Below are 13,289 nucleotides of genomic sequence, written 5' to 3'. Positions count from 1 at the left end.
CCATATTCAATTTTGCCAACGTGCAACCCTCACCCCCTACCACACCCCATCCTCTCCCTGTCAGCCTCAACCTCCCCGACGTCCACCGACCTTCACCGCTGTGATCACGAAGCTTAGCCCCTTGATCACAGAGGCTGAGGTGTTGGCGGAACTCGACTCCCGGCCCGACATTGAAATCTGCTCGGCCCGTCGCATCTTCAATAATGCCGGGCCGACTTTTCTCATGCGAATCTTCACCGAATCCTCCTCCTCCGTTGACCACCTCCTCACCGAGGGAGCCCTCGTCTACATTCGCCATCATAAGGTGGACCCCTCCCGTTCCCCAGTCCAGTCGTACCGCTGCCAACACTGCCTCACATACAACGACCACGTTACCTTTGCCTGCAAGAACCCCCCTACTTGTCCCCACTGCAAAGCTTCACACTTCCTCAAGAATTGCCCCAACCTCACCTCTCCCCCATCCTGCAACACTTGTAATGAACCACATCCTACCTACTCCTCGAAGTGTAAAGCTCACCCTCCCTGTCCGTCCTGTTGGTGACCCCATCCACCCCAACAACTCGCTCCGCCCTCCACCTACTTCAGAAGACATAATCCACTTCATCACCATTGTGCTCCAAAACATCCACCCCTTCCAGCGCTCCCTCGCCCTCGCTGCCCATTCCATCTTACCACCTATGCCATATACTCCCACAACCAGGCCCACTTCACCTTCACCCCCCTCACCACCTTCGTCTAACTCTCCCCTCCCATGGTACAACAAACCTACCGTATCCTGTACCACAACATTCGCTACCTGCCCACCCACAAACTCCTCTTCCTCCACACCTTCCATCAGCACCACGTGGATGCCTTCATCCTAAATGAAACCATCCTTCAACCCCGTATCTCCATCTCCACGGCTCCTTACACCCTTCACTGCACTGATAACCCGTACCCTCTGGCACGTGGCGGAGTTGCTATAGGCCACCTCAAGCACCTCCCTGTCCGGCCCCAACCTCTCCTTAACAATCCTACCGAGCATCTCACCCTCAGCCTCTTCTTCCCCACCCTTATCATCACCTGTGCCACCATTTATGTCCGCCCTCGCACCCCCATCCCGTACGATTTCCTGGCCCACATTGACCGCACCTTCCCACCTATGTGATTGCCGCCGATCTCAATATCCACAGCCGTGATCCTGCTGACCTCCAGCGGTGGCATCAGTTTCTCACCACCCTCCATGGAGACCTGGTTCCCCTGTCTCAGCACACCCGACCCAAATCCAACACCACTCCCGATGTGGTCCTTGTCTCTCCCAACCTCCTTGGGCACATCACCGCAGATGTCCTTGACCTCATTGGCAGTGACCATGCTCCTGTTCTCCTCACTGTCTCTAATGGTCGCCATCCCTGCAACGCTCTCCGCCCCGACATCCCTCCTAAACTTGTCCATGATTACTCCTGTGTCAACTGGGATGCCTACCGGGACTCCATTCACACCCAGTTTGACGGCCACGACCTTACCCTCCAATCTCCTGATGACATCTCTCGCACTGCTGCCTTCCTGCACCAGACCTTGTCTGACGCCGTCGCCACCCATATCCCCACCAAAGCCATCCACCCACACCGCCCCGCCCTGCCTCCACTGGCCGTCCTTCTCCTTCGAGAGTCCCGCCGCCTCTACCACTCTTTTCTCTGCACTCGTGACCGTGATACACTTGCCCGCCACTGGCAATTACAACAACACTTCTGCAACCTGCTTACTGCGAAGAAACGCCGTGCCTGGCGCCAGACATGTACACAACTCAACACCACGCTCCCCATAAACTCTTCCAAGTATTGGTCTGCTTTCCACTGCCTTACTGGGAACCGCCCGACCCCCCCAGTACCCTCTCCTCCTTAATGACTGTCCCTTTCCTGACAAGCTGAGTAAGGCCAACCACTTTGCCTCTCACCTCTCTGATGTTTTTCTATCCCAGATGATCCCCACTTTGATTATTCCCTCTTCCCTGACGTCACGGACTGTACAAATACCTCAATTCCTCCCCTTGCTCCTAGCTTCCAGTACTTGGGCCACACACCACCATCTGAACTTAACACTCCCATCACTACGCAGGACATCAGCCTCACACTCCACACTAAACACAACACTGCTCCCGGCCACGACTGCATTACCTTCCGCCACCTTAAACGCTGCTCTCCCTCCTTCTTTTCAGTCCTTGCCACCCTCTACAATGTCATCCTTGCCACTGGCTTCTATCCCGACCTGTGGAAAACCTCCCGTATCCTGATGTTCTCCAAACCCAACAAGCCTCCATCTGATGCCTCTTCCTATCGTCCTATCTGTCTCACATCAGTGTTCAGCAAGCTCTTGGAATCCATCCTTTCCCGGCACATCCATCACCACCTCCGCCAAAACCACCTCCTCCCCAACACCCAATGTGGCTTCCTTCTCTGCTGATGACCAACTCCTCCGCCTCACTCATCTCCTCTCCCTCCAGCTTAACTCCCGTCGCTCCACCATTTTTGTCTCCCTTGACCACAAAAAAGGCCTACGACCATGTCTGGCATCTCGTTCTCCTGTTTAAACTCCAAACCTACGCCCTTCCTGCCAACTACATCCATCTAATGGCCTCCTTCCTCTCCCGCCGCCCCTCCTATGTTACCATCCATAATGCCAATTCCCACACCTTCTACCCCTCTGCAGGTGTGCCCCAGGGCTCTGTCCTCTCCCCTCTCCTCTACCTCCTGTACACGGCAGATATGCCCCAACCCCCCCCCCCCCCCTCCAGTACACCTCTTGCAATATGCTGATGACACTGCATTCCTCGCCCTCGCTCCTACCCTCCAACGGACCCAACGCCTTCTCCAGAATCACCTTGACCTTTTTGCTGCATGGTGTAACCAGTGGCTCCTGAAAATCAATCCTTCCAAGACCCAGGCAATCATCGTAGATCGTACCACTCGCTCCTTCCGGCTCCTGGATTTCTCCCTTACTGTCTGCGCCTGTCCTGACCACCTCACCCCCACCCTCACCTACCTTGGCCTCACCACTGACCGTCACCTCACCTGGATCCCTCATCTCTGCTCCATCCAATTCAAAGCGCACAACCGCCTCCGACTCCTCAAACTCCTCTCTGGCCGGGCATGGGGATTGCACCCCTCTACCATCCTCCACACCTACAAATCCTTAATCCGTCCCATCCTCTGTTATGCCAGTCCTGCCTGGATATCTGCCCCCCCCCCAAAATTCTATAAGTCCCTCCAGATCCTTGAGCATCGTGCACTCCGCCTCGCCTTCCGTATACGCCTCCCGCCCCCATGCGGATCCTCTATGACCTCATACCTTTCCCCCATCTGCTCCTATTCCTTGAACATATCCGCCTCCCGCCACCTTGATCCCCCTCACCCCATGGTTGCTCCTCTCCTCTCCCATCCCTGCCCCCTGCCACATCTTCACCGTTGTGTCCCCCCTACCCTCCATCTCTACACTCTTCAACTCCTTTCCGAAGGTGGCTTCCATCAACTCCCCCTCCTGGATGATGCCCTCTCTCCCTCCATTTATCCCTCCTATCGATCCTCACTCCCCTTCCTTTCCTCTGTCCTTTTCCCGGGCTCCCTCTCCCTGCCCCTTCCATCCTCTTTTTTCCCCACCTCCCCTGTCTCTGCCCCCTTCTCTCCCCCGAGTCCTTTTGCATTTCCCTCTTCTGCCTCCTCTCATTCCCTATCGCGTCTGCCCTGCCCCTCCCCCCCTTTATTAGTCATCTCCCTCCTTGGTTCCCCCATTTTTCGTTTTTTTTTCCTTCCTCCGTCCTTGTTCTTCCCCCTCCTCCAGGTCCCGCCCCCCCCATCTGCCTTTGGCTCGGGAGTGTCATCTTTGTGCCGCCCTTTTCGTGCAGTGTTTTACAGTGAGTGTTTTACATTGAGTGTTCCGTGTTGTGTTAATTTTTTTTTTTTTTAAGTGTTGCGAACGGCCATCATACTGTCGCTGGGTGTGCTTTTTATCTCTTGCGAACAGAAACCAGACTGTCGCCATGTTTTTTAATTGTGTGTGTACTATGTTACTTGTCTGATTTCTGTGTCTTTTATTAACATTGCAAACCCCTTTTGCTTTGTGTTTTAACTTTCCACATTTTTCCGCCATTTTTCACTTTGTCACCGTTTTGTCGCCTGTTTTTCTTGTTTCTTTTCTTCATACGTTTTTTAAAAATAAGTCTGTAGGCTGTAGAGCAGCGTACTAAGCTGGTGCCAGCTCACCCCCTTCGGGTGGAATTGAAAATCAATAAAAGAAAAAAAAAAAGCTCAGCCAGTCAGTCTTATCTCGCTTACGTCGGTTTACACCTCGCTTTGCGCTAGACTGCTTACTTCCTGGTTCGTGTACTAGTGGACGTGTTTGTTTCCTTGTGACTCTGTTGTTCGGTCTTGTTGTATTCGTTCTGTCCTTCGTCGGTCGTGTCCGTCCTCTTCCGCTGTGTTGTTGTTCGCGAGCCTCTCCGCGGGTCCCGCCGCGTTTTCCGTCGTTGCCACCCCGCGATCGTCCTGGTCGCAGTTACAACATAAACGATTTGTCTGTGTCAAGCAAAAAAATATTCAAATGGCTCTGAGCACTATGGGACTTAACTTCTGAGGTCATCAGTCCCCTAGAACTTACAACTGTTTAAACCCAACTAACCTAAGGACATCACACACATCCATGCCTGAGGCAGGATTCGGACCTGCGACCGTAGCGGTCGCGCGGTTCCAGACTGTAACGCCTAGAACCTCTCGGCCACCCCGGCCGGCTGTGTCAAGCAGGACACTAGTAATACAGTATCTGAACAGGGTTTGTTCTTCCTACTCATGCGCATTAGCTTACATTTTTCCACATTTAGAGCTCGCTGCCACTCATCACACCAACTAGAAAATTTCTCGAAGTCGTCTTGTATCTTCCTACAGTCACTCAACTTCGACACCTTACCGTGCACCACAGCATCGACAGCAAACAACCTCAGATTGCTGCCCACCCTGTCCGCCAAATCATTTCTGCATGCAGAGAACAACAGCGGTCCGGCCCTGTCACACTTCCCTAGGGTGATCCTGACGATACACTTGTCTCTGTTGAACACTTGTCGCCGAGGACAACATACTGCTCTCTATTACACTACTGGCCATTAAAATTCCTACACCAAGAAGAAATGCAGATGATAAACGGGTATTCATTGGACAAATATATTATACTAGAACTGACATGTCATTACATTTTCACGAAATTTGGGTGCATAGATCCTGAGAAGTCAGTACCCAGAACAACCACCTCTGGCCATAATAACGGCCTTGATACACCAGGGCATTGAGTCAAACAGAGCTTGGACGGCGTGTACAGGTACAGCTGCCCATGCAGCTTCAACACGGTACCACAGTTTATCAAGAGTAGTGACTGGCGTATTGTGACGAGCCAGTTGCTCAGCCACCATTGACCAGACGTTTTCAATTGGTGTGATATCTGGAGAATGTGCTGGCCAGGGCAGCAGTCGAACATTTTATGTATCCAGAAAGGCCCGTACAGGTCCGGCAACATGCGGTCGTGCATTATCCTGCTGAAATATAGGGTTTCGCAGGGATCGAATGAAAGGTAGAGCCACGGGTCGAAACACATCTGAAATGTAACGTCCATTGTTCAAAGTGCCAATGCGAACAAGAGCTGACCGAGAGGTGTAACCAATGGCACCCGATACCATCACGGTGGGTGATATGCCAGTATGGCGATGACGAATACACGCTTCCAATGGGCGTTCACCGCGATGTTGCCAAACACGGATGCGACCATCATGATGCTGTAAAAAGAACCTGGATTCATCCGTAAACGTGACGTTTTGCCACTCGTGCACACAGGTTCGTCGTTGAGTACACCATCGCAGGCGCTCCTGTCTGTGGTGCGACGTCAAAGGTAACCGCAGCCACTGTCTCCGAGCTGATAGTCCATGCTGCTGCAAACGTCGTCGAACTGTTCGTGCAGATGGTGGTTGTCTTGCAAATGTCCCCATCCATTGACTCAAGGATGGAGACGTGGCTGCACGATACGTTACAGCCATGTGGATAAGATGCCTGTCATCTCGACTGCTAGTTATATGAGGCTGTTGGGATCCAGCACGGCGTTCCGTATTACGCTCCTGAACCCACCGAGTCCATATTCTGCTAACAGTCATTGGATCTCGACCAACTCGAGCAGCAGTGTCGCGATACGATAAACTGCAATCGCGATAGGCTACAATCTGACCTTTATCAAAGTCGGAAACATGATGGTACACATTTCTCCTCCTTACATGAGGCATCACAACAACGTTTCTCCAGGCAACGATGGTCAACTGCTGTTTGTGTATGAAAAATCGGTTGGAAACTTTCCTGATGTCAGCACGTTGTAGGTGTCGCCACCGGCGCCAACCTTGTGTGAAAGCTCTGAAAAGCTAATCATTTGCATATCACAGCATGTTCTTCCTGTCGGTTAAATTTCGCGTCTGTAGCACTTCATCTTCGTGGTGTAGCAATTTTAATGGCCAGTAGTGTACTTCCCAGCCGATGTCCCCTGGCCATGGTGGACCAACAGAGACCTACGCAATTGGTAATTTTTGTAATGAGAGAATTTTGTCTAATTGTTAGTCTTCCTAGGTTGACTAGTCTTTTTTGACAATAATTCGAGTTTAATTTATCGGAAACGATTTTCTTTAAAGTGAAACCCTCCTCTATCATTCTTAACAAAGTTTTGAATGTTTTGTCGTGTGTGCATTGCACCTTACGCCACACGCGGACACAGATGGTTACTGACAAGCAAAGACAAATTTAGAGAAGATTATTTCTCTTTACGTGCTGCATTTGGTGATTTCAATTTGCTTTCGAGAACGTCGGTACACCGGCCACTAAACTATATACTGAACGTAAGTCACTTTCATTTCAGGACAGATCTCACTTTCGGTCCTTGAAAATAAACAGTATGCAGTCAGAATATTCAGGCGTTGTACTAAGCAAGGAGATTCATTTAGAGAGGGCAGAGAAGGTTATCAGTATTGAGTTTCACTTAAGTAGTTTCACTGAATGTATAATTAGTTTTATTTGCGATTTAATTAGATTCATTTTCATTTTTCAAATTCGGCATTTCACTAAGATTAAAGTTTTATTTCACGAACTGATCAGTTGTGCAACAGAGGACCAATCAACAGTCAGTTTTGCTCAGCAGTTCAACACGCTGCCAACTGCCTTGTCGCAGTGGTAACACCGGTTCCCGTCAGATCACCGTAGTTAAGCGCTGTCGAGCTGGGCTAGCACTTGGATGGGTGACCATCCGGTCTGCCGAGCGCTGTTGGCAAGGGGCGTGCACTCAGCCCTTGTGAGGCAAACTGAGGAGCTACTTGATTGAGAAGTAGCCGTCCCGGTCTCGGAAACTGGCATACGGCCGGGAGAGCGGCGTGCTGATCTCAAGCCCCTCCATTTCTGCATCTAGTGTCACCTGTGGTCTGAGGATGACACGGCGGTCGGTCGGTACCGCTGGGCGTTCCAAGGCCTGTTCGGACGAAGTTTAGTTTAGTTGAATAAGACAGTAAAGCATACTTTATACGAGCAGAAAGTTATTGGAGAAAGAATATTCAATATTTCACATATAGATAAATTAGTTAGAAAGCTTACAAAAGAAACAAGTACTGTGTCTTGCAGTGTAAACATTGTCTTTGGAACAACCTTACTGCCCGGTCTCTAAACTAAGGGTGTCCCAGGTACATTAATGTTTACATTTTTGTCATGACACATATTAATTAGATGAATTGAAGAAGGATAAGTATTTCAGTTGTGGAAACACCGTTGAATTAGTTTTCATGATGCGAAGATCGTCTGAATTTGGCCGAAATCTGTAGTCAAAAATGAAATACTAACATACGATACAGTTCCTGACATTTGTGGAAGCTGTTCAACAACGCCTACACAAAATACTGTCGAAATATGTTTCATGTGCAATAGTTAATTTCCCCGCACTGTGTACAGCTTATCTGGGAGGGGAAGCGGTAGATAGATGCTCTTTACGAGCCAGTACCGGTATGGCGCATGTTCTGTACTGGAGCGCTTCGAGCACAGGCTGTTGATTTTCCGTAAAATAAACTCCTTCATAATTACACCACGCGTTTTCCGCGGAAAAGCTGAATACCCCACGAACGATGAGCCCAGGTCCTTTTTTTCCTTTTTTCTGAGCACCAGAAAAAGCAGTTTCGTTCGTCATGTTTGTTCTAGCTGATTCACAATAAACTGCAGAAGCCCTCTGGGATGAGCTCCCATCTATATTGTTCATAAAATATTCAACAACAGCAGAGTTTGTTTTAGCCTGGAATAACGAAATGCTAGCAAGTTATAAAATGCTTCCTAACCCGGCGGCGGTTCGTTGCGGATTAGCGAGTAGCTTTCGGTCGCAGAATACGGTAAATGTAAATTAAGGGCTATATTATGCTGCGGTGCGCGTTGCTCGATCCCTTGAAAAAGAGGTATCGAAGTGGAGAAGGGAAATCAAGGAGTGGGAGAAAGATAAATACAACGTATTTCAGAAACATTCATCCGATTTCAAAAGATTATTTCTTCTGTATGAAAGAAGGTAGAAGTGGGGGTAAATTTTAACTTACACATCGAAACTAAAAGTTCACCATGGTGCCATTTTTATAAAGTATGTACAACTGAGGAGACGACTTTTGTAGCGGTGGTGTACTTGTATGTAGTCCCAGTGGGTGAGCGTGATTTTTTTTTTCCACTGAGAGGTGGAATAGTGGTACTCCAAGCTGCGCAAGCGTATTTACGAGCTTCGCAGTATTTCTTCCTTTCTGCAGAGTTGTTTTAGCAGTCCGTCGCATGATTAATTCCTCCCAATTAGGACATACAGCGATTATCCAATCTCCTTGCGTAGAAGTGGAGCACTCTTCCCAGATTTATCGCAGAGTGAAAGAGATGTAAGGAGAGGAGAGTCACGCACGATACACAATATTCCGGTGGCGTCAGCGTTATGACGCGGGAAGTGTGGACAAGAAGACTGTCGTGGCCTTTCAAATATCTCAGAGGGAGCTCCTGGTACATCATCCTTACAGCTCCGACATCACTCCACGTGACTCGCATAACTTCGGCCCCTTATAACAATCCCTGAAAGATCAAAGGTTAAACAGTGAGGAACGAGTGCTGGACACGGTAGAAAATTGGATCCGTCAGTAACGCAAGAGGTTCTACACTGAATACCTCATACGCAATGGGATCGGTGTATCAATATCGATGGCAGTTACGTACACTGAGGTGCCAAAAGTAGCGGATAGCACTACGCCCATATACAAATGGCGGAAGTGTTGCGTACACAAGGTATAAAAGGCCAGTGCATTGGTGTATCTGTCATTTAATCTCACGTAAATTATGCGAAAAGGTTTCCGACGTGATTATGGCCACACGCCGGGAAATAACAGACTTTGAATGCGGAATCGTAGTTGGAGCTAGACACATGGGACATTCCACTCCAGATATCGTTAGGGAATGCAATATTCCGAGATGCACAGTGTCAAGCGTGCGTCTGTAATACCAAAATTTAAGCATTACCTCTCACCATGGACCACGCAGTGGCCAACGGCCTTCACTTAACGACTGAGAGCACCAGCGTTTGCGTTGAAGTGTCAGTGCTAACAGACAAGCAACACTGAGTGAAATAACCGTAGAATTCTGTGTGGGACGTACGACGAACGTATCTGTTAAGACAGTGGGCCGAGACCGATGCGAGAGCCTTTGCTAACAGCACGATGTCACCTGCAGTGCCTCTCCTATGCTCGTAACCATATCATCTGGACCCTAGAAGACTAGAAAAATTTGATCTGGTCAGATGAGTCCCGATTTCAGTTGGTAAGAGCGTATGATAGGGTTCGAGTGCGGTGCAGGCCCCTCAAAGCCGGGGTCGCAAGCTGTCAACAAGCTATCGTGTAAGCTGATGATGGCCCCATAATGGCGTGGACTGTCTTTACAAGGAATAGGTCAAATGGTTCAAATGGCTCTGAGCACTATGGGACTTAACTTGTGAGGTCATCAGTCCCCTAGAACTGAGAACTACTTAAACATAACTAACCTAAGGACACCACACACATCGATGAACGAGGCAGGATTCGAACCTGCGACCGTAGCGGTCGCGGCATCCGGACTGTAGCGCCTAGAACCACTCAGCCACCCCCGCCGGCTTACAAGGAATGGACTCGGTCCAATTGAAGCCATGATTGATGGGAAATGGTTATATTGGGCTACTTGGAGGCCAATTGCAGCCATTCATGGACTTCTTGTTCCAAACCAAAGATGGAATTTTTATGGATGTCACTGGGTTGTTCGCGATTGGTTTGAACGACATTCTGGACAATTCGGGTGAATGATTTGGCCACCCTGTTCTCCCAACATGAATCCCATGATCCTTCCGAACATTTATGGAACATTATTCAGCCCTGGCAACACTTTTGCATCTACGAGGGTCACGCCAAAAGAAATGCACACTATATATTTTTTTTAATCCAACTTTTATTCTACATGTTTGAATGTTTTACAGTGTGTAGATACATCCTTTAGTAACAATATTTTCATTTCTCTACATAGTTTCCATCCTTCTCAATTGCCTTACGCCATCTTGGAACCAGCGCCTGTATACCCACACGGTAAAATTCTGGACCAACCTGTTGGATCCACTGTTTGGCAGCGGGCACAAGGGACTCATCATCTTCAAACCTTGTTCCACGAAGAGAGTCTTTCAGTTTACCAAAGAGATGATAGTCACATGGAGCCAGGTCAGGACTGTAAGGCGGGTGTTTCAGTGTTGTCCATCCGAGTTTTATGATCGCTTCCATGGTTTTTTGAGTGACATGTGGCCGTGCATTGTCGTGCAACAGCAAAACGTCCTGCTTTTGCCGATGTGGTCGAACACGACTCAGTCGAGCTTGAAGTTTCTTCAGTGTCGTTACATATATCAGAACTTATGGTGGTTCCTCTTGGCATGATGTCCACAAGCAAGAGTCTTTCGGAATCGAAAAACATCGTAGCCATAACTTTTCCAGCAGAAGGTGTGCTTTTGAATTTTTTTTCTTGGGTGAATTTGCATGATGCCACTCCATTGATTGCCTCTTCGTCTCTGGTGAAAAATGATGGAGCCATGTTTCATCACCTGTCAAAATTCTTCCAAGAAATTCATCTCCACCATTCTCATACTGTTCCAAAAGTTCGCTGCATACCGTTTTTCTTGTTTCTTTGTGAGCCACTGTCAACATCCTGGGAACCCACCTGGCACAAACCTATCTAACGCCAACACTTTCAGTATTCTGCAAACACTTCCTTCCCCTATCCCAGCGTAGCGTGACAATTCGTTCACTGTGATGCGTCTGTCAGCAGTCACCAATTCGTTAACTCTCTGCACATTGTCTGGAGTGTGTGCAGTAGGAGACTTGCCGCTGCGAGGACAATCCTGAATATTGGCGTGCCCGCTTTCTTCACGTAACCTGCTTGCCCACTGTCTCTTTTTCACAGCACAGGAATTCTATGACAGCACGTTGCTTCTGACGAACGTCAAGTGTAGCAGCCATCTTGAAGACATGCTGTGACGGCGCCACTCACGGGAACAGGTTGAACTGAGTTTGGAAACAAGCGGGAATGATGTATCTACACACTGTAAAACTTTCACACATGCAGAATTAAAACTGTATTTTTACAAGAATAGTGTGCATTTCTTTTGGAGTGACCCTCGTATAGATGACTTTGGAGGCAGCGTGGCTCAGTATTTCTGCAGGGGACTTCCAACAACTTGTTGAGTCCATGACACGTCGAGTTGCTGCCTACGCCAGGCAAAATGAGATCCGTCCCGATATTAGGAGATAACCCTTGATTTTTGTCACCGCAGTGTATGTTAGTACTGTTCCACATGAACTATACTTCTAACAGTGTCATTAAAATATCTTTACATTTCAGTGTAGCCTCCTTTTCATATGTGCAAACCTTGCCGACAGGGCTGTCCCTGGATCAGATAGCTCGCTCACTCACTCTTTTATCATCCAGTATGTTTCCAGTCCAGACGCTGATAAATAAGATTTTTGCCTTCTCCGTTTCACAGATATAATGCAGTTACAACTGTGCAGCGTGATTTTCTTAGCACTCTTTCTAATATAGCTGGCTCTACTCAAATTGCCTCACAAGCACTGGTCACACATTCCTGTAACTTCTGCACTTTGTCCGTGGGTTGGACATACTCCAATACTTTAAATTTGCCCGTTGCTAGAAATCCAACTGACTCAATTCCGGTTAGTGGAGGTCATATTAGGCTCCTTCTCGATGTGGTGAGGTATTGTCGCACGATACGTCAGAGATCGAATGGTGTCCCATCATTGTCCATTTACAAGGGCGACGTTCCCCAATTCATCGTGGAGAAATATATAATGCACAGCACTTGTTGATTTGTTTGGTAAATTGTATAGACTTACGAGTCTATCACCGATAATTCCTAAAGTGATATGATGCCTCATCTCCATGATTGGTCGAAGATTTCCAACTATCCACAAGCGCATATTGTGATAATTTATCACATCATCTCTTGTGAATCCTCCCTCATCTATAAATAAAATGCAAGCTGTGAGTAAGAGGGCACTGCCAAGTTGGGCCAAAAAATCACCGACATCAGCACTTTTTGTGTCTGGTGTCAGATTACAGCTGAGGTGACTGTTCATTTTATATTCAAGGTCACCTTTCCTCTCTCCCGCTACCTTCCGCTCCTCCACTCACCCCCCCTCCCCCATTTCGCTCTCAGCCAACATCATCTAATTAATGCCCTCGGCCAATTGCCAAAGGCATCTTGCTCTTGGCCAATAGGAATCAAGTTTCCCTTCATCTCCCCTTTTTAAAATTCAATTGGCCCTCATTTGAGGGCTGTATGTTACAGCATGAAGCAGCTTCAGCAGGGACCAGCTGCAGCCTCTGTCTGCAATAAAATGCATTAAGAAGCCTGTCAGATGTGAAAGTCAGTATTTTTCCATAAATTATTAATAATAATATTAATTTATTAATATATGCATTCATCATTATGTTTTCAGTTTCATCGCTTCTGTTCCAACAGTGGCAACAACAGCCGGTATTCAAGTGTCAATAAAGAGTAAGGAGAAAGGAGTATCACAGTGGCTTAGCGAGCTATGTGTTTGATTCCTAAACAGAAATAGTTTCCCAACCAATCAGCTTACTATACACATACTATCATTTATAAGGAAGAAATAATGCAAAATGAAAAAATTCACTTATTTGTATCTTCTTTCTTTTTAC

The 13,289-nt window shown here is 48.0% G+C and overlaps 1 pseudogene; it reads left to right on the top strand.

Moving 5' to 3' along the window:
* The first annotated feature begins 7,202 nt into the window (after nt 1-7,202).
* On the top strand, nt 7,203-7,320 carry LOC126164301 (5S ribosomal RNA; annotated as a pseudogene).
* The last annotated feature ends 5,969 nt before the right edge of the window (nt 7,321-13,289 follow it).

The sequence above is a fragment of the Schistocerca cancellata genome, chromosome 2 (assembly GCF_023864275.1).
Source record: "Schistocerca cancellata isolate TAMUIC-IGC-003103 chromosome 2, iqSchCanc2.1, whole genome shotgun sequence".
In the NCBI taxonomy this organism is placed as follows: domain Eukaryota; kingdom Metazoa; phylum Arthropoda; class Insecta; order Orthoptera; family Acrididae; genus Schistocerca; species Schistocerca cancellata.
This window is presented reverse-complemented; position numbering and strand designations above follow the sequence as displayed.